At 36.1% G+C, this 20,041-nt stretch overlaps 1 protein-coding gene across 3 annotated transcripts in view; it reads right to left on the bottom strand.

Annotated features, from left to right (window-relative positions):
- B3GALT1 (beta-1,3-galactosyltransferase 1) overlaps positions 1-20,041 on the bottom strand; it is a 485,002-nt gene that overhangs the window by 416,013 nt on the left and 48,948 nt on the right. The window contains exon 1 of one of the 3 annotated variants that reach the window (XM_046659207.1): positions 10,516-10,613. The exons of 1 other annotated variant lie outside the window; for it this stretch is intronic. The gene's annotated coding sequence lies outside the window, so the exon portion shown is untranslated. Of the gene's footprint in view, positions 1-10,515; positions 10,614-20,041 lie in introns of those variants that run through there. One more of the 3 variants, XM_046659205.1, reaches the window with a different exon arrangement.

Below are 20,041 nucleotides of genomic sequence, written 5' to 3'. Positions count from 1 at the left end.
TTACGTTTCAGCACCAATAATGACTCGATAGAATTTAATTTTTCTTAATAGCTTCTGGACTTAAACTACACATCTCTTATACTGTTAAGCAAAGCCATAAAAGAAAAAAATTGGGACAAAACTTCAAGGCACCCAAAGATGAAACTTGTGTGAACTTGAGCACACTGGTCATACACTTCAGAAGACAGTTTTCTCTCAGATTAGTTTTTTCCAGGCTCCTATTTAACTGCTTCCAGAATCATCACATTTTCTGGTCTATAGATTACTTGAGATGAAGGTGTCATACTTTTCTCATTCTTGGAGAAAAGTGTTCCTTATAGCCATTGGGTCCTCTTGCTGTTCAGCCTGGCTGCTAAGAGAAGGAGCATTCACAGCAAAGCACTCCAGTTTAGTGTTAACTGACAGAAAATTCTTTTTCCTGCTCACAAGATTGGTAGAAGAATAAATGGGAAAATTCTTGTTTTTGAAGTCCTGTTATATTTGATTTGCTATGCCTTGCAACACTCCAGAGATTCTTATTTATGATTTAAAGAATGACTAGAATAGTGTAAGGGAATGTTAGCAAGGGAGACATAGCATTTGATGAATATCCCACGAAAAACGCTAGTCTTACTCAGGGGAGAGCAAGGTGGTTTTTTATTTGGTTGGCAAATAAATGTTCAAATTCTTGGTCAAACTCCTTCAGGGCCAGTCTATAGCCAGTCTATATGTTTAACTGGAAAGAACCTCATTGCCTTTGCCAGATATAAAGTTGGTGACAATAGTTGATTTTTCAATCCTTAATAGAATTGCAGTTTCCTCTTGCTGAATAGAGCCAAATACATAACACATAAACCTACATCTCTAAGATATTTTATTAGCTTATTCTCTAAAATGTGTCCTCGATGAAATACAAGTGATTTCTCCAAAGCAACACAGTAATATGACTAAGAGGCTATTCTCCTGGCTCTATATCTAGCACAGAATGCTGGAAAATATTGGACACTCTCCCAAAGAAGATCCAAAACTAAGCCATGGGTAATCCATCAAAGCCCCACTGAAAAGATCTACTTGAAGTCAGATGACCAAATTGATAATAGGGAAAAATAATAATTAAGACATATTATTTTAGAATCCTTTTCAAATTATAGTGGATTCTTTTACCTGGCTCATTGGAGGAAGTATAGGTTATATCCTATTAACTAAAATTTAGTTTTGTAAATACCTGACATTGGAAATCTTTCAAAAAATGTATGCTATGTCCCTAACCTTCTTAATCAGAATATTCTAAACTCTATGTGATGTAATAGTCAGTTATATCAGTGGTCCCCAAAGGACCACACCTACATTTATTTATGCGCTTGTGTAGTCTCTTCCCTTTGAGACTGTACCAGCCCTGTAACCGAGTTTAACCAGTAGAAGGTGGCGAACATGATACTGTCTCAGTTCTACACCTAAGAATTCAGAAGGCCTGTCAGCTTTCGCTTTGAGGCTCTTGAGTAAGCCAGATACTCTATAGGAAGTCCAATTACCCTGAGCTTCACGGAGAACCCACAGTGAGGAGGTCTGAAATCCCTGGCTGGCAGCCCCTGGTGAGCTTCCAGTAAACAGCCAAAACCAACTTGCCAGGCATATAAGTAAGATACCTTATAAGTGCATCCTCCAGTCCCAGTTGAGCCGAGCCAGCTGACCTCCCATGGAGCAGAGATGAGCTAGCCCCTAGAGTCATGCCCAAGTTACAGACACAGGAGCAAATAAACGATTGCTGTTTTTCTAAACCACTATGTTTTGGGATAACAGACAACCAAAACACTGTACTTGATCTTTTCTTAATGACTCATGGTCATATATTTTTTGAAGAGCCCACGGTAGACATCAGAAGATCTAGATTCTTGTTCCAGGTCCACCATTTATAGTCTGGTTGCTTAGCTATTCATATTCTCAATTTCTGCATGTATAAATCCTGACTATCCCATAGGATTGTTGTACATAATTGAGTGACATAAAACACATTACAGCGCTTTCAAAACTACTCTATACATCTGAATCTACTCACTGTTAGCATATTACCTTTAACTCCCAATTCTAATTTCTTATCTATTGTCACCTGTATAAAAGTAAAGTTTTGGAGCCAAAGAGGTGACTTAAATTTTCGCATCAGTATACTTGATTTTGTATGTGATCTCAAGTTGGTGAGCCACCACTGCCAGCACTTGAACACTTCATAAATAAGATGTTGCTATACTTGTACACAGAGTGAGCCAATTTTCATTTTAGAGAAGGAATTATAGTGTTTCAAAATTATTAGTCTCTCAAAAATTTTTCTCGAACTTTACAATGCGTCTTTGATAAGACATTTCCCAATATTGTTCTCTGCAAGCAATTCTGCTTTCTTCTGATGTTTTCCAAATTGCTAGACAAAAGATACACAGGAATCTTACATATGTGTAGCCTTCGGCCAGTCCCTTCATCATTCTGAGATTCAGTTTGAGCTATATAAATTAGGGATAACTATCTCTGTCTTGCTGTTTTGTGTAAGTACATGTTGTTAGAGGCACAAAGTCATTCACTAAATGGTAGTTGATAATTATTGTCACTATTATCACCCTGATTTCTTTTGTGTGCCATATTAGTAGGTATGCCTTCATTTTTATGGTTTAGAGATTTCTGGGCAATCTGTTTTTATACTCCCACTGAGAAGAAATAAAAGAAACAAGAGATTCAAAAACAGCAAAGACAAGGCAGATTTTTTTCTCTCTGAGATTTCAGCAAAAGGCATTTTATGTGTGTGTGTATGTTTTTATCTCATATTATGAATATGAGCTCCCTGAGAGATATGATATTCTTATATCTTCTGTTTAGCATCTAGTAAACCAGGGGTGATTAGGAGAAACATCATTATTACAGCAGCAGCGACCATAACAACAAGAACAGATATGCAAAAGCCAGTGTCTCTGATCTTTTCACAGTAGAATAAGCTCTTCATATTTTAGTGAGAATAAATGAAACATAACTGAAATCTTTTGCCTAGTTTTGAAGCCAGGTTTCCAGGCAGCTTTACCAAATGCTCCAAACAGAAAGGGCAGGAAGAACATAATTCTTTCTGATCTCTTCCCACTCTAAGACTGTTCTTAGACTGCAGCTCCTAATCTAGGAAGGGAAGTGGGCAAAGATCCTAGATACAAGTCTCTGGTTCTAACTCCTGAACTGTAATTCATTCTCTGAAGCCCAGGAACTATCTGTAGTCAAGAGATCCCAAAACTGTTTTGGAGTCTGTTATTGAGCTAAAATAAAAAATCAGAAACAGTGAAATGCTCATCAGAAAAGCAAATTCCTATAGCTCACATTATTTTGTTATTGTTACATTTCAGACATTTGAAGTTCCAGGGAAAATTTTCCACCACCTATGAGGCATTCTTAAAAAATACTTTAAGGCCATCTACATTGTTCATCAAAATAATACCCAATGCTCCCAGAAACAACAGTGGATTTTAGGAGGGTCACACACATATTTTGATTCCACTTATTCTAGCAATGTACACGGTATGAAAACTGGAAAGGACAAAGAAAAGAAAATGAAGAGATGAGCTGATATCAATACTTACACAAAATATAAATACAACTGCTATCCAACTGTATGTGTGTGTATGAAGACAGTAAGAGAACACCTAGCTATAAATGGATTCCAGTCTTTAGCCTACACAAACTATAGCTCAGCATCACTCCCAGTCACCCAGGTAAAAATGTAAAGAATGGTAGGAGTGCCAGAAGTGGAGTTAGGTAGATATGCCTTCAGTTTTTATAGCAGGAAAAATGGTGTATTCACTCAATATTTATTCTTTCATTTAGCAAAACTGTTTTTGAGAACTTCTGCTATGTACTAGATACTAAGATGTTGGGAGTCAGAGATGGAAATCCTGCCCTCAAAAACTAAGGAAAATAAGAGTCAAGTAAACTGCAACTTGGCAAGGATAAGCACGTGGGACATAGAGGATGGGAGGAAATGGTATGGAGAGTACAGTTTGAGGAAAATATACTTTAATGTGGGTCCACAAACACTTATTAAATTCTTCTTGTGAACCAGGCACTGGACATACCAAAACAAGTTTGACCCAGGAAATAAAGTGGGCCACTCCCTGAAATAATAGAAAATGGAGTAGGAATGTATCCAACTTGACATATATTGGAAGGTTTACCTGGTGAAGTGTTGGGCTTGAGGAGAGAGAGGGGAAGGAGTAGAAAAATTGATAAAATATATGACCAATGGCATCTATTTTGGGGGACTCTGGAGGTAAGGCCACCTTCTAACAGTAGAGAACACTGAGACAGGGCTCAAGGAGAGAAAAGAAAATGAGGCAAATGAGAAAGTGTTTTAAGAATGAGTAAAATCATTATCATCAAATATTGAGGGTCCAGTTGACAATGGAAAAGATACACTTTAGAGGCATGAGTCAAAAGTCATTGCCAAGATTGCCTTCTTTGTGGGCGAGAATTATGCCTTATTCATCTTGCTATGATGAATATACATTTAGAACTTTGCATACCATATGCGTTTTGCTCAGAGCATTAACTATTTTATTGAAAAAGAGTGAAAAGGAGAAGAAAGTAAAAAAAAGAGAAAAAAGTTAAGATATAGAAGGCACTCAGAAGGGTAAGATGAAAAGATAATTAGGGAAGGCCCAGCAGAAAGAGGAGGCTAGAGCACAGCAGGGAGAGACAAGAGGATGTGGATGAAAGAACAGGGACACAAATGAATGAACATGAAGAAATAAGAAATGAATGTGTGGATGAGTAAATGAGACAATGAATCAAAAAAGAATCTTAGACTTGTATAACCACAGGCACATTTAGAGCCAGTTCAAACAGACCCCATCTCTTATCAACAGAGTGATTAAGAAATTGTCTTCAGAAAATTTGCAAAGTCATGTAGCCAGAGCATGCACAGAAGAAGAAATCTTGACCTGAAATGACCATGGAACTAAAGATTCTCCTCCCCATGGAACCAAAGGATCAGGATGACCATCATTTGGAAGTTGGACTCTCATCAGAACTGAGGGGTCAATCATTCAGGAAGATATGGCGTTAAAATTCCTCCCCCACATTACCATAAATGTTTAGAAACTCACCATAAATGTTTAAAATCTCATCATAAATGTTTAAACCTCACCATAAACGCTTGAAGCCCACCAATCAAAACCTGTCCCACCAGCTTTTCCCCGTGGCAGCGCATTCTCCCTAACCACTTAAATTTCACCCCAAATCCTGAATGAAGGAGACAGATCTGAGGGTGCATGCCCTCTGTCTCCCTGAAGATTGATCTCACAGAATAAAGTTGATTTCTTTTCCCAAAAGCTGATGCTGTAATAATTGGGCATTTTCTAATGAATATCAGGCAAAAGAATCCCAATTTTGTGCAAGAATACTTGACATTTGGGAAAAAAAATTTCATTTTAAAACAGAAGGTTGGAAAAGAGGGGAACAAAGGATATGAGATAATGAAGTGAAAATGAAAGATAACATCCTAGAGTCACAAGAAGTAAATGTGTGTAGGTAGGCAGAAATGAAGAAAGTGAGAAAAGAAAAGAAAGGCAGGCATAGAAAAAGGGCAAAATATAGACACATTTCATGGCACTAATTGCATTTTATTCATATTCTTATGTATCACTGTATCTTCACCAGTCATGCAATGTCTAAGGACTTTTTAAAGTCAAAAGTGGAAAAATAATAGTTTATTTGGAGGATTTACAATATATTAGAAGCTTTGAATTGTGGAATATATATTTATTTTTTAAAAATCTCTGCTACAGTGACAGGTAATTTTCTTAGAATCTAAAACTCTGATTTGGGACAAAGAAGGTTTTAGAATGAAAAACAAAGGAGGGAGAAAAGCAAGGAAACAAGAATAAGTGTTGATTGGTGCTGGTTGTCAGCATGTTGACAAGACGGAAACAGATGAATAGTCACCAAGAATGCTAAGCAGTAAGACACTCTGACAAAGGAAAGCAGAGATTTTTTTCTTTCTATTTGTCCTTTTGGATTTTGTTCATGGATCACAATCGGCTGTGTGTACGGAAGCATGGCAACCGCCAAGACTGATTAACACCTGACTTTAATCTCTGTTCCATTTGCGTCATGTGGTTTCCACACTCCTGTGCCTTGCCGGTTTCTGCTGGATCCTTGATTTTTTCCTTAATGAAGAATTTTCCCTGTATCATTTAGGAGAGATGATTCATTGAGAATTTTCTTGCTTTCTTATGGTACAACTGGTCATACACTCCCCATCATAAGTGACATCTCCATTTACGGAGATCAGTGGTTCTCAGTCTTAAATATGCATTGGAATCATTACGCCTCGCCTGCAGTTCCTGATTCAGTAGGTCTGAAGTGAGGCCCAGGAACTTGCATTTCTAAGAAGTTCCAAGATGAAGTAGATGCTGCTGGTCTGGGGACCACATTTTGGGAACCACTGACATAGATCATTTCTAATAAACAGATTTTTCTCAAAAAACTTAGTCTGTATCTAGAATGACAGCAAGCAATCTCAAGTTCCCTTGATTAGCAACGATGTTCTCTGCTCATATCATTAATCAAACAAAGAAGCTTTAAATACTCCTCACCACCATTAATAGCAAAATAGTTGCTTACTACATAACTATTTGTATCTGGCAAAATAAAACAGTTCCTAAATTACAAATTCTGCACATTAAAGTATGTAAAAATCAATGTTGTACACTTCCCAATACATTTCCTCATATATAACCTTCTACTATTCCAGTTGATTTGGGCTTAAATAAAAAACATTTTATGAATTAAATATGAATCATTGGATGTTTTAACTCATTTTCTATTACCTATAATTATAAGAAAAGCAGATACATGTGGAGGAGGTAGCTAGAAACTTTCATGGAAAATTGAAAGAGAATTTTGAGTGCTTCTTTACAGCAGCACTTGATTATCATACCTTAATTCATTTCAAAATGTAAGGCTGTATTTTTTCCTAATAAAATTTTAATACTAAAACTACTTATGCTTTCAGTTGTGGTAAGGGTTGCTTCTTTTCTTACCAGTGAAATTAGAATGTGATGTTTTCCTGATTTAACTAGGCAAACCAGTAGAAAAAGATGAAAGACAAAAGTGTACAAAGCAATGAAAGTATTTTTAAGATGGATTTAGCCACACTCTTGGAAGTGTGCAAATGGCATTCTGAATGGGCAAAAAGAAAAACGTGCTATGTGTTCAAACTTAGGTTAAATTCTTCCTCTTGTCAGCCACCAGGAGACACTGTTCATGACCCACAGTTTAATTGGAGACTGTTGTCCGTACTGTGAAGTTCTCAAAATGTCGTCTGTGGATGTCTTGCACCAGCATGTATGTAAACAACATGTATGTATAAGGCATACTGTGTCAGGAATGGACATTTTTATGTACCTGTAAGTCTGCACCCTAAAATTTCAGAATCACTACAGTTGTAGGTAATGACAGAGGAGATTAACTATGGGTACAAAATAGTAATTTGGATTTTTGGATTCAGCACATTGAGTTTTTGCCTTCACATACTCTAAAATCTATGTATACCCAGTTTGCATTTAAAGATGACACTAATGGCAACGACAATAGAAATTTTTGAGCTACTTTATTTCATTTACAAGGGTGATATTTTTAACAGATCTCTGCATGTAAATTATGGATTACAATTAAATTATTGTTTCTAAAGCAATTCGTTTTTATCTTACATAGTGAATAACAATTGTAGTGTCTAATTTAGTTGGAATCAGCAACCTGCATAGGTAAAATTTAATAAAATCCTGTCACATAATGGTATACAGTGTTAATGATTCAGATATCACATCAAATAAAGGATTGTTAATGTCTGATGCAATGAGTATAAGATTTTATAATTTCAAATTGAGCCTTTTACAAAATAATCAAGTTAGTACTGAAAAGAAATTCACCAACATGCTCTACAAAATTGGATAGATTTTCTTAGCTTTATTCATAATTAGAAAACTGTAGTGAAAAAAATGTTTGTTTATACTGTCTCCAACAAAACAAACCAGAATCCACCAAGTAGAATATGCCTGAAGATTTGCCCTTATGCCAGCTTAATCTGCCATATATATCTAATGAATAGCCATAAAGGTAAGTCCTAAACTTCAATGCCATTCATTAAAATCACTCAGAAGCCTTCTTCCCCTACTCCTTTTTTATTTTATTTTTATTTATTTGTTTATTTTGGAGAGAAAGATTGGCCCTGAGCTAACATCCCTTACCAATCTTCCTCTTTTTGCTTGAGGAAAATTGTCCCTGAGCTCACATCTGTGCCAATCTTCCTCTATTTTGTATGCCGGATGCCACCACAGCATGGTTTGAAGAGGAGCGCATAGGTCTGTGCCCAAGGTCACCCGGGCTGCCAAAGCAGAGCCCGAGCTTAACCACTACACCACTGGACTGGCCGCCTTCACTCCTTTTTTAAGTTGTACTTGCTCTTCCCACATGCTTCTGTCTCTAGCTTTATGGACTTATCTTGGTTCCCCTGCCTTGACCTTGGCTCTTTCTACAGTAATGGCTCAGATTCAATTTCTGACCATCTTCCTTCTCATTCTTAGCATTCATCCCAGTGATTAGCATATCTATAGGTTTTGCCTCATCCCTTGCAAAAAGAAGTAGATCGTAATTTTGATATCAAATAAGTAAAGTGGGCTTTTTAAAAGCAGGCATCTACGTTTTAAATTCTATTCAAAATATCCAAATTTTGAAAATGTAACAAAACCAAATCAAACAAAAGTTCAGTTTTTCACACATGCAAAATCTTCTTAGTTTGGTATCCCATGATTTATGCAAATGTTAAAAGTGAATCTTGGATTCAAAATAGTTAATAGTTTCACCTATCATTAATATTGCACTTTAAAAAGGATTAATGAGCAATGTTTTATTACAAAGCTATGAACTGTGTCCAAACAGGTATAAAGAAATGTTGAAATAGGTTCCATGTAGGAGAACGTATAGCTTGTATTTTCCGAATAGCAACTTCAATAAATTAAAGTGCTCAATATTGTACCAGCCGAGTGTCAGAAATGAATAGCAAAGCTGCCAGCAGAAATGTTTTCAATTTCTTAAGCACCATCCTGGTCCCTGACAGAATTGATTGGCTTTTTGACACAAAATTGTAGTGGCAGAGATTAAAAAAAAGGAAGAAAATTCCTTTTTAACAAACTACCTGATAACAACTACATTGCATCCAAATGTGACTAAATACACCAAATGTTCTATTTTAGAGTGAAGCTAAGATAAATAAAAGCACTATTATATTTTGGCATTTTAAAAATAATAATGAGAACAATACTGAAGTGAATTTCCAAAAGAAAAATATTTTTAAAAGTTAATTTAATGGGTTTTCTTAACCACAAAATTTTCTTCTGGATTTGAAATGTGAATTAAACATTCTGCATCTATCCTCCTTAAAAAAATTGTTTTTATTATAAAAGAAATGCAAGTTCATTGAAGAAACTTGGAAAATACAAAGACATCTCAAGATAAATATTGAAATTTTTAAAATGATATTAAATATGATATGGTATATATTTATTGTACACTTTTTATAGAACTTGTCTGCAAGGCAAAGTTCTAGAAAAGTAACTGTATGCATATATTCTCAGGTATATGTTTACAGTTATACATATGTTTACATGCACAGAACTTAAACTGTGGAACTTATTTGCAACAGTTATATTAAACATAAGGTTAATGGTGTATCTATTTTTTTGTTTGATATTTTTATGGTTTCCTTACTTACATGTAAATTACGAATCTATTTGAGAGTTATGTCTCGTGTGACTATCAGTGAACTGAAATGCTGCCCTAATGATGCTTGATTCATATAAATTATTATTTGGAAATTAGCAATATGTTGTTAAGCATATATATTTAATAATAAATAAATATATACGCATATATATATGACTATATAAATTTTATTAAAACCAACCTTTAGTGATTATCTTAGAGCCAAGGTTTAAGCAAATCTCTCAGAAAGGTCTGAAATTCTGACTATGTTTAATAAAATGATATTTTTTAGATTACCAAAATTTCACTTTACAAAAAGATTCACAACTAGCTTTCTTTAAATACAAAACTCCCGATAGTATGCAATGTTTGTTTATATATCACTATCTAGTCACAGTGTTGCAGACACAGAAATTTAAAATTAGAATGATAGAAGCAAGAGACATAATTTAGCACAATTATATTAATACATTTTTATCTATTATGAAAAATAGTGCACCTTATGCTACAGTTTCAAGACAACAATACTTTTAAAAAATCAAATATAACACTCTAGTCTACATCCTCATCTATCCTTCATTCTGCAAATTTTGGCCAAGGACATATGTGTGCATTGAGGCTGTATTTCACTTTCATTAGTTGGTGTAGTCAGTATAAAAGCAAAGGAACAACAAGTACTGAGACATGTGCACAAATATCTCCATTTCAAACACCACTGCTCATAATATATTATAAATGAGGTATCGACCTTACCACCAAATCGAGAACAATCCCCGCAGTGAGCCGGGGAGAGAGTCTGGGGTAGTAACTCTCTTGCCGGCCGGAGGAGATTTAACCAATCTTGGGCTTCACACTCCACCAGTTGTGCTTAGTTTCTCATTTTCCTTGAGAACCTTGATACACTCAGTTGCTATAAACATGACCGTGGAGCTCTTGGAAACACTGCACTGTATGAATCATCCTCGGTGCTAGGCTGTGATCTCTTTCTTCCGCACTGAAAACAAAACACCACCCTTACCACCCCAACTGCATGTCTCAGTATATTTACGGGAATCATCCTTTTTGAAGAAAAGGGAGGCTGTGAATGTTCATTTTTCTCCGTTTTATTACATTAAAAATATCCATCATTGATATCTGGGATTTAATACAAAGGTTCAAACAAATTGCATACATTTTAAACTTAGTGGTTGAGAAACATATTTGGTATAAAAAAACACAATAGACAAAAGAATAATTATAAAGAAAAGGTATTCTGAATTTCAGAAATATAAAAAACAAGGACAGGGACTAGTTTCAATAAATATTTTTTCATGAAAGATAAATGGTAGTAGACTAGTACTCAACAATAAATCTAGGAGAGTATATACAATGATATTATGTTTAAATGTCATGTATAGCTCAGATTGCTTGAAGGCAAAAGACTGATACTCCTAGATAATGTTCTGTATTTATTGACCCTATAAAGTTGTTAAGTACAATACACAAGTACGTGTTTGATAGTTACTCATTAAATTCAACTTTATGAGTTAGAATCACCACACTCCATGAGAGCACTGAGTCCACTCAGCCCTCACATCCTCACCCAGGTAATGCAATTTTAATCAATCCAGTTTCCACTTTTAGACTAACTGTAATTCGCACATTACGTGTAGGGCTCTAAGAGTCTTCAGAAGTCCTTGAGATAGTCACCTACAAGGTTAAACTAGAAATGCATCATCATCCTGAGACATATAATGAAAAGTGCAGAGGTAAGGAAACTCAAATGTATTGACCACTTTCTATGTTATAAATTCAGTTAGTCTCCCACATTATTTTATTTAAAGCCTATTATGAATGCAGCTTTTGTTAGGCCAGCAATGATGGATTTAGAAAGACTTTATGGAGGAGATAAGGCTTGAGGTTAGCCATGAAGGATGGGAAGAATTAAGATATTTTAGAAAGAGGTATTGAATAACCAAAAGCATGGTGACAGTCTAGACTCTGCATGGCATGTTCTAGTGAACCAATTTACTGGTAATCGATGGTTCGTGTAACGACATTATGAACAACAAAGATGGAAAAATAAGTTAGAATTAGACTGGGCAGGCAGACAGTAAATGTGGTACAGGCACTGGGAGACAACTGAAGGACCGTGATGCAGGGAACAACTTGCATGGAATGTTGTAATAGACTGAGCAGAAAATCCTGTTAATGGGCTCTTGATAAACTGAGTAGTAGGTTACAAGGGTCTTAGCCTAAGCAGTGGCAAAGGAAGTAGAAAGAAAACACTCAAAAGATTTAACAAAGGGAAAAACAACTATCCTTGAGGATGTATTACTTTGAGAGAGAAGGACATAAGAAACGCTGGCAATAGCTAGAAGAGATTTTAGCTATTTTAGAGAGAGCATGGCAGTATGGCTTAATGGTAAGTCAGGAAAAGATGTGTACAAAACTGAGAGCTTTTATACAACTTGTCAACTTGGGAAAGGCACTGTTCTAGAATGTGCCCACCAGACAAAGGAGCCGACACACGGGTAGTAGAAGCTTCCTCATAACTTACTGCATCCTGAGACAGTATGCCAAAATGGTAGCATCTTTCCAGAACAAGAAAAATACCAGAAAACTGTATTAGTGTCCACATTTCATGCTTTTATGAACTGAATCAGCTGTGTAAGATTTCACTATTATCATTGATGGACATATTTATGATTACATCATCCTCTGTTATCACAAGAAATAAGAGGAAGCTTGACATTCCATCATTCAAAATTGCAACAATAAATTCCCTCCCCAAACTTCTAGGAATTACCAGATAACCACAAACAGAGCACCTATTAGGCAGATATTGGGTATTCCAAGTGACTCAGCCAGGTACCATACAGCAAAAAAACATGGAATTGAAAAATCATGCAAGGCTCCTAAAATGATATATTTCAATATGATTTCAGAATTTAATATAGACTTTATTCAGATAATTGTTTATCTGATATACTTGGGTTTTGCAATGATATATGCAACAGTAATAAAAAAAAAAATCATCCCAGGGCTGGCCCAGTGGTGTAGTAGTTAAGTTTCCATGCTCCACTTCAGTGGCCCAAGGTTCATGAGTTCAGATCCCGGGTGTGGACCTATACACTGCTCATCAAGCCATGCTGTGGTGGCAGCCTATATACAAAATAGAGGAAGATTCGCATAGATGTTAGCTCAGGGACAATCTTCCTCACGAAAAAAAAAAAATTATGCCTCATGATACTGGTATTTGCTCTGTTAGCTGAGTTGTATACATATGTTGAATGGATAAGGCACCCCAAGACCTTATAAAATATCCCATCTAGCAATATTTGAGCAATGCTTATATAGAAGTAGCTGAACATCACAAAGCAGCCACTTGTCCACCTGAAATACAGTGATCACTGAAAAAGATACTCTTTCAACTTCAAGTAATATTTGAGAAAGCTGTGAAGCAGTAAGCCACAAGTCACCTAACTTGCAGAATGGCTTGAGTTTTAGTGGACATTATTGAACAAATTGTTGACCCTATACTTGGAACCCTGGCCAATAATCTTTTACCTAAAATACACCACCTGAAGACCTCAAATCACCAGACCCCAATAAAATTCTAGTAAATAATTATTTCCCAGTAATCTCATATACAATCAGCTTTTTTCCCAATCAGGAGAGGAAATAAAGGAGAAAGAACTACTTTTACCTTCCTACCAATTGAGTGAAACCCCAGTCTCTAAAAGAAACCCAGTTATTGTCATAGCATGATCAAGACTGAATAAACCAGTGAAAATCTGACGTATTTACAATACAGAGATACATTCTTTTCATTTCTGCTTTTTCATCCCTAACTTTTCCCCACAGGGCTTCCTTTTTAAATCTCCATTATCAATAATCCCTTGGCACCCCAAATCCCACTGGGTTTACTATTTACAGTGTTATACCTCATTATAAGAATATTATAATTATCGTTATCCTAAGATTCACTCTCCCAGAAGATGTGAGATGTCTGCTTAACAGTCACTTCTCCTTTTGAGACTGTTGGGTAATCCATCACTTTCAGACATGCTTTTGGACTTTCTATAGCAGGTTATTGAGTGTGACCACTGGTGTTTTATTATTCCATTAGTCCTTCCTCTTCTTGGTACAATTTCTACATTTCTCGAATTATCTCACATACTCTCAATCTACTTACATAGACAAACTCTAGAGACATGTCTATGCCAAATAGAGAAACAAATTACTCACATATCTCTTAATAAATTGGTAATGTAGAGAAGCAAATACCAATGGGCTTTTAAAAATTCAAAAAGAGCCTTCTCATTTCCCAATATTGAAAGATTCTGCCAGTCACCTATAGTCGCAGCCATTAACACATATTCACATGAGCTTATAGCTGTGTCAAACGTGAAAATGAAATAGAGTAGTGGTTGTGTGTGTCTTTGTACCCATGCTAGTGAACACAGATAACACTTTTAAACAGTGGAGGGAGGCATGGAAACGAAGAGAGAAAGCAAAGTGGGTCATTTCATATTCCTCAAAGTTTTCAGTCCCCACGACCTCCATCTTATTTTCTTTTACTAGTATGTTGCTCATTACACATGCAAAATTCAGAAATATAAAAATAATTCCTGAACATTAAACAAATCTTCCATCTTGAACATTCCTCCACACAGACTTGTGTACTATATTTGATTTGCCACGACAAATCTCTTTTCACAAAGCCACGTCTGCTTTCTGAGGTGAAATTGCTTTCTATTTTTCATGCCATAAAGAGGAATTAATGCAAAACTGCAAACGCTGATTTTTATTGTCATGAGATACATTTCATTTTATTTTTCTCTCGAAGAAACTACAAAACCATCTTTATTTGCAACAACATGGAGAAGTTGTAACACAGATTGTACAAAAACACCTCCAGTATGACAATAAAACTAAAATAACAGTGTTTCATTAAGTGGTCAGGCTGTAACCCCGAATAGAACATAACATGAGTGCGGCCAAAGTTGAAAGGCAGGTAAGTGCCACCCAGGGAAGAAACCAGTGCATGATTTGAGGTCCATGAGGACAGACAATATGCACACCAGGCTCAAGCGCTATTATGTTTATTTACAGCAAAAGGAAAGAGAGCGAATACAAGATCCAGCCCCTTTCAATGCATTGGTCCTCCATGGCTGGAGGATTGACTCCACAGCCAATGTGGGCAGTGTGGCTGCGCATGCCCCACCTTGTGCTACCATAGAAGGACTCCACCTCTGACCCCACAGGGTCTGGAATGCAGAAAGCTGGTGGAGCACGCAAGGGCCACAGAAGCACACAGAGCTAAACAGTCTCAAGAAAAGTCTGCTTGTGCCAGATACAGAGGGATCAGAGATGTGTGTACTAGCTGGGCTCTGAGCTCTTTGCATGCAATGCAATTTGTGAGCTTGCCAGCATGTCCTTTACAGAGCACAGGTTCTTCTTGGCAACACAAAGGAGATGCCCAGCTGTGCCTGGACCCTTCCCACAGTGATACAAACCATTTTCTTTTAAAGACTGTAAAGAAGTATTATAATCAAATATAGTAGTTATATTTTATAAGCAATTCAGAGATTAAGAGCTCCTTCACTTATCTAATAATAGTTGATCTTCTCTCTCAACAACTCACAGAGCAGGCAGGCCATTTGCTCTTATCCTCATCTTCAAATGAACTGTAACTCAGAGATTTAGGAATCTACCAAGAAGCCCACCTTAAATGAGAGGTGGGATTATTTAGCATTATGGTTCTGGTCAGTTTAAGAAGCATTTAAATCTTTTTCAACTACCGTGTTTTACTTAAGTCTTAAATGATTGCAAATAATAATGTTTTGCTGTCCCTGTGAAAATGCTGATTAGTCTTTATTGGCCATTACGAGTATGAAGATACATTCAAAGTTCTTTGCCTTGATATCAGACATTTTATAAAAGCATTTTATAAATGAAGTTCTATTTTTGTATTCCATTTATGGAACACATTGATTGGAAGTGAGGCTTAATTGTAAACTTCAGTTCTTCACTATTACTCATAGAAGAAAACGAAGAGTTAGTTTTAAAGATAAACTGTTACAGATATGGGTATGCTCCATTAAAAATTTATATAAGAAGTTAGAGGCCATGTCTTTCTAGAATACTGAGTACATAGTTCTCCATCTCCTCACATCATTTAGTGTGATATTTCAACACCCATATCCAGAACTGAAAAATCTGAACTGTGACCAGTTCAACAAATACATATGGGGTGCCGACCGGGTATGAAGCCCTCTGCTCAGTACCGCAGGGGCACAAAGATTAATCCAGCATGGATCCCACTTTCAAGGGGCTTTTAATATAATAGGAAAGATGTGACATGGGGAATGGAGTTATATTACAATGCAGAAAGATAGATACTCTACAACCTCTACAGAAAAGTACCAATGGGAATGAAAGGAAGAGCAAGGCTTCCTGGGACAGGTGACTCTGAGAAAAGTCTTTTAGAACAAATGAAATGTGAACGTATTGAGTGGGGTGGAAATGCTTTATATCCTGAGCTAATAAAAATAATTTATGATGCCAGAAAGTTCATTCAGGCTACATAAGAAGAAATGGATTAGTAGAAGATAAGTTTGGAGTGGAAGAAACCAGTTCATAGAAGACTTTGAACAACAGACAAAGCAGTTTGGAATTAGGTCAATTAACGTGGTTAGGCAAACCAGGTTCTATCAATTGCTTCCATTTTCTGGCAAATTTTCAGCCCTAAGATCTTCATCAATAAAACCTGTCTTACTGAATTCTATCTAAGCACGAAGCTATTCTATGCAATTAAAGGTAGTAGTGTCCATTAAGAATACAAAGAAATGAATTTATTGCCAAAACATTGTTTCAAATGCAATCTCACGTTTCATAGAATATACAAGGAACAACATAAAAATTAGTGAAAAGGCATCAGGAAAAAAACTGGCTAAATGTATGCGCATGCCAATGTGACTTAAAACCTGTTTTAAATTTACTGAAATTTTTTTCTTAAGAAACTATTAGTTTCTAATAATAATAACAGTTAACCTTTTCTGAATACATATTACATGCCAGGTGTTATGCAAAATTTGGGTTTACATACACTATCTTTGATCGTCACAGCAGTTCTGTGATTTGTGAATTGCTAATACTAATTTATAGAAGACAAAATTAAGATTCAGAAATGCCCAAGGTCACACAGTAAAGTAAGTTTGGAACATAGGATGATTACCCAAGTGAGCCAAGCTATAAAACTAGGGTCACTTCTTTTTACTACACTAAACATCAAACTAGTGTGTCTGTAGTTAAACCTGATTTCCAAAGATATTAATACATTTGAGTTTTCCAGCTACTAATGCAACTCTTCCAGGAAAAAATGAGTGAATTGTTTTCTATTTTCTTCTTTTATCTAGTCATAGAAATAAATGATATCTTTAGGAGAAAGCAGCAAGCCCACGGATACTAAAGCAAAGACAAGACAGAATTACAGATTCCTATCTGAAATCTAATTCCTATCTGTAATATAAGAACCCATTCTATCCACACTTTTATATAAACTCTACTGGCACTGATACCGATGTTGAAAAATGTCAAGCCAATTTCAAGTATAATCAGTTCTTGTGAATCCTAAGTCACATAGAGCTTGAAGAGTGATACAGTACACATAAAATTTAATTTTCCTATATTAAAAAAAAAAAGCCTGCTGATGTAGAACCTCAAATACAATTCTGATGTAGAACCAGTTGGGAAGAGGATCTGATAATCAGAGAGACTACACTAGTCAGAAGCCCCATTAGCAAAGGACATTTCGTGCAGAACCGAATTCGCTTTACGGATTCCCAATTGTCATTAAAGTAAAAGAGGTTTCCTTTGGTTTCACCCAGTCTGGTTCACCCTCTTCACCTCTTCATCTCTAGGTTCTTAAGTCTATTAGTAATGGTACCCGGAGGTGGGGGCTCTGGGAGTTGATTAGGTTATGAGGGTGGAGCTCTCACAAACGGGATTAGTGCCCCTAGAAGAAGAGACTCCAGGTAGCTCCCTCATCCCTTTGACCTTGTGAGGACACAGAGAGAACAGCTATCCATGAACCAGGAAGCGGGCTCTCACCAGACACTGAATCTGTTGGCACCTGGATCTTGGACGTTCCAGGCTCCAGAACTGTGAGAAATAAATTTCTGATGTGTATTAGCCTCTCAGCCTGTGGCATTTTTGTTTATAGCAGCCCAGACAAACCAAGACATAGGACAAACCACAATCAGAACGGTTACATTGTTTGAATTACAACTGGAGGATCCCAAAGAATTTTGACTTAACAACCTACTCCTGGCTGTGGTTTAAATATTGAAGACAGACCTCAACCAGCATTTTTGCTGCAAAAATTCCATAGTTAACAATTCTCCTTTTTATAATGTATTTTCTTATAACAGAGGAAAGTGATTTAGAACATTATTTTAGGTACTTAAAAGGTTCATTTTAAACTGTCTCAACGTTTCAGGAAAGGTCTTTTGGTTAAATCCTAAGGCATGATGGGAATTTTGTATTATTTTAATTATGTTACATTACTACTTTCTTATTAAAATTGACAACTATCTTATTATTGAAGTCGATGTAAATATTTCACTGAAGCTAAGCTTTATATTATAGCTTAATCTTTTTAAGTTGCTCCAAGTAAAATATTGAGGTTCTTATTCCTTTTCTACCCATATTTATCATTCAAATATAATTTTTGAGGTAATTCTCTAAAGTACCTTAATAAATTTTTAACTTATCCTGCATTTTTTCAGTCAACTTTGACAATGCTATCTCTATGTCCCTTACTGAGGTTTCACTATAAAGCTCATAGTTAATCTGGTACGATTTGATTCCACTTAAAAGGAAATAATAATTCCACCTACCACAGATAAGGACTGAAGCACTTACCTTGACCTAGAAGTCTTCTGTCACTTAATATCAGGGCCCATTTTTTTAGATTTTTAAAAATATCCATGAGGATCAAACATGTTTCTTTTTTTTTCTACTTAGCATGTTACTCTGCACCTAGATAAACATCCCCTGGGTGAGTTTGTCAATTGTCATGGCACTCATCTACCCAGAGCCCCAAGTTTAATTGAATTTCAGAGTGTTTGATTAATATGAGGAGGGAGAAAGAGATGTTGATTGTAAGCACGTGATCAAAATAAAATCTCAGCACAATAGGATGATAAACAAATTTAAATGACACAAAATAGTACCTCAATCATGCTGCTTTCCCTGTCTCTTCACTTTTGGAAGTGAAAGTGAGTTTGTTTTGGGGGTGTGTCAAGGTTATATTTTTTCCCAGCTCTATTGAGATATAATTGACACATAGCGCTGTGTAAGTTTAAGGTGTACATCATGTTGATTTGAGACATTTATAAATTGCAAAAGGATTATCAATGTTTTTTTTGACGATGTAGAAGCAAACTGGCTCAACAGCTGGTTTTGTTTTTATATGTTAAATACTTATTTGTTTTATTTCAATTATATTCACAGATCACATTCTCTACGTGTTACATTATTTTATTTATTTATTCATCACACTCACCAATGTAATTATCTTTTTTAAGATTTTATTTTTCCTCTTTCTCCCCAAAGCCCCCCGGTACATAGTTGTATATTTTTAGTTGTGGGTCCTTCTAGTTGTGCCATGTGGGACGCCACCTCAATATGGCCTAATGAGCGGTGCCATGTCCCCGCCACGGAGCCAAACCGGGGAAACCCTGGGCTGCTGAAGCCGAGCGCGTGAACTTAACCACTTGGCCATGGGGCCGGCCCCACCAACTGTAATTTTAATGTATTATTTTCATAACAGTTTTAAAAAATCAAGAAAGAGATGGAAATAACTGTGTGGACATTATCAAGTGACCACCCAAAAGCCAGCTAACACTCTCTTCTCCCTTAAGCTCCTCTACTATAGAGGCAAGATTTAGAAATGTGATCCAGCTTCGGCCAAAGCTATGTCAGTAGAAAATATGGGCTGTATGTGAGAGGAGGACTTGAGCAAGGTTTTTTCAAAAGCATATCCTCTTTTATCTTTTGCCTTTTAGCTTCCTCCATCTTCCCTCTTCTAATACAGTCTGAAAAAGAGAACTGAAACCTGGAAAAACAGAAGTCATCTTGCATTCATAAGAATGAAGGCCATAAAGGTGACCAGATATTCATAATCTGCATCATTTTTTTCTCCCTCCTTTCATTACTAATAAAACGCCCTGAAATTAAATGAAAGTTGGAGTTCTGGGGAGACGAATGTGATAACAATTGACAAACTTTC

This window comes from Equus quagga, chromosome 4 (assembly GCF_021613505.1).
Source record: "Equus quagga isolate Etosha38 chromosome 4, UCLA_HA_Equagga_1.0, whole genome shotgun sequence".
In the NCBI taxonomy this organism is placed as follows: domain Eukaryota; kingdom Metazoa; phylum Chordata; class Mammalia; order Perissodactyla; family Equidae; genus Equus; species Equus quagga.
Note: the sequence above shows the minus strand (reverse complement) of the source record. Positions and strands in the feature narration are given on the sequence as shown.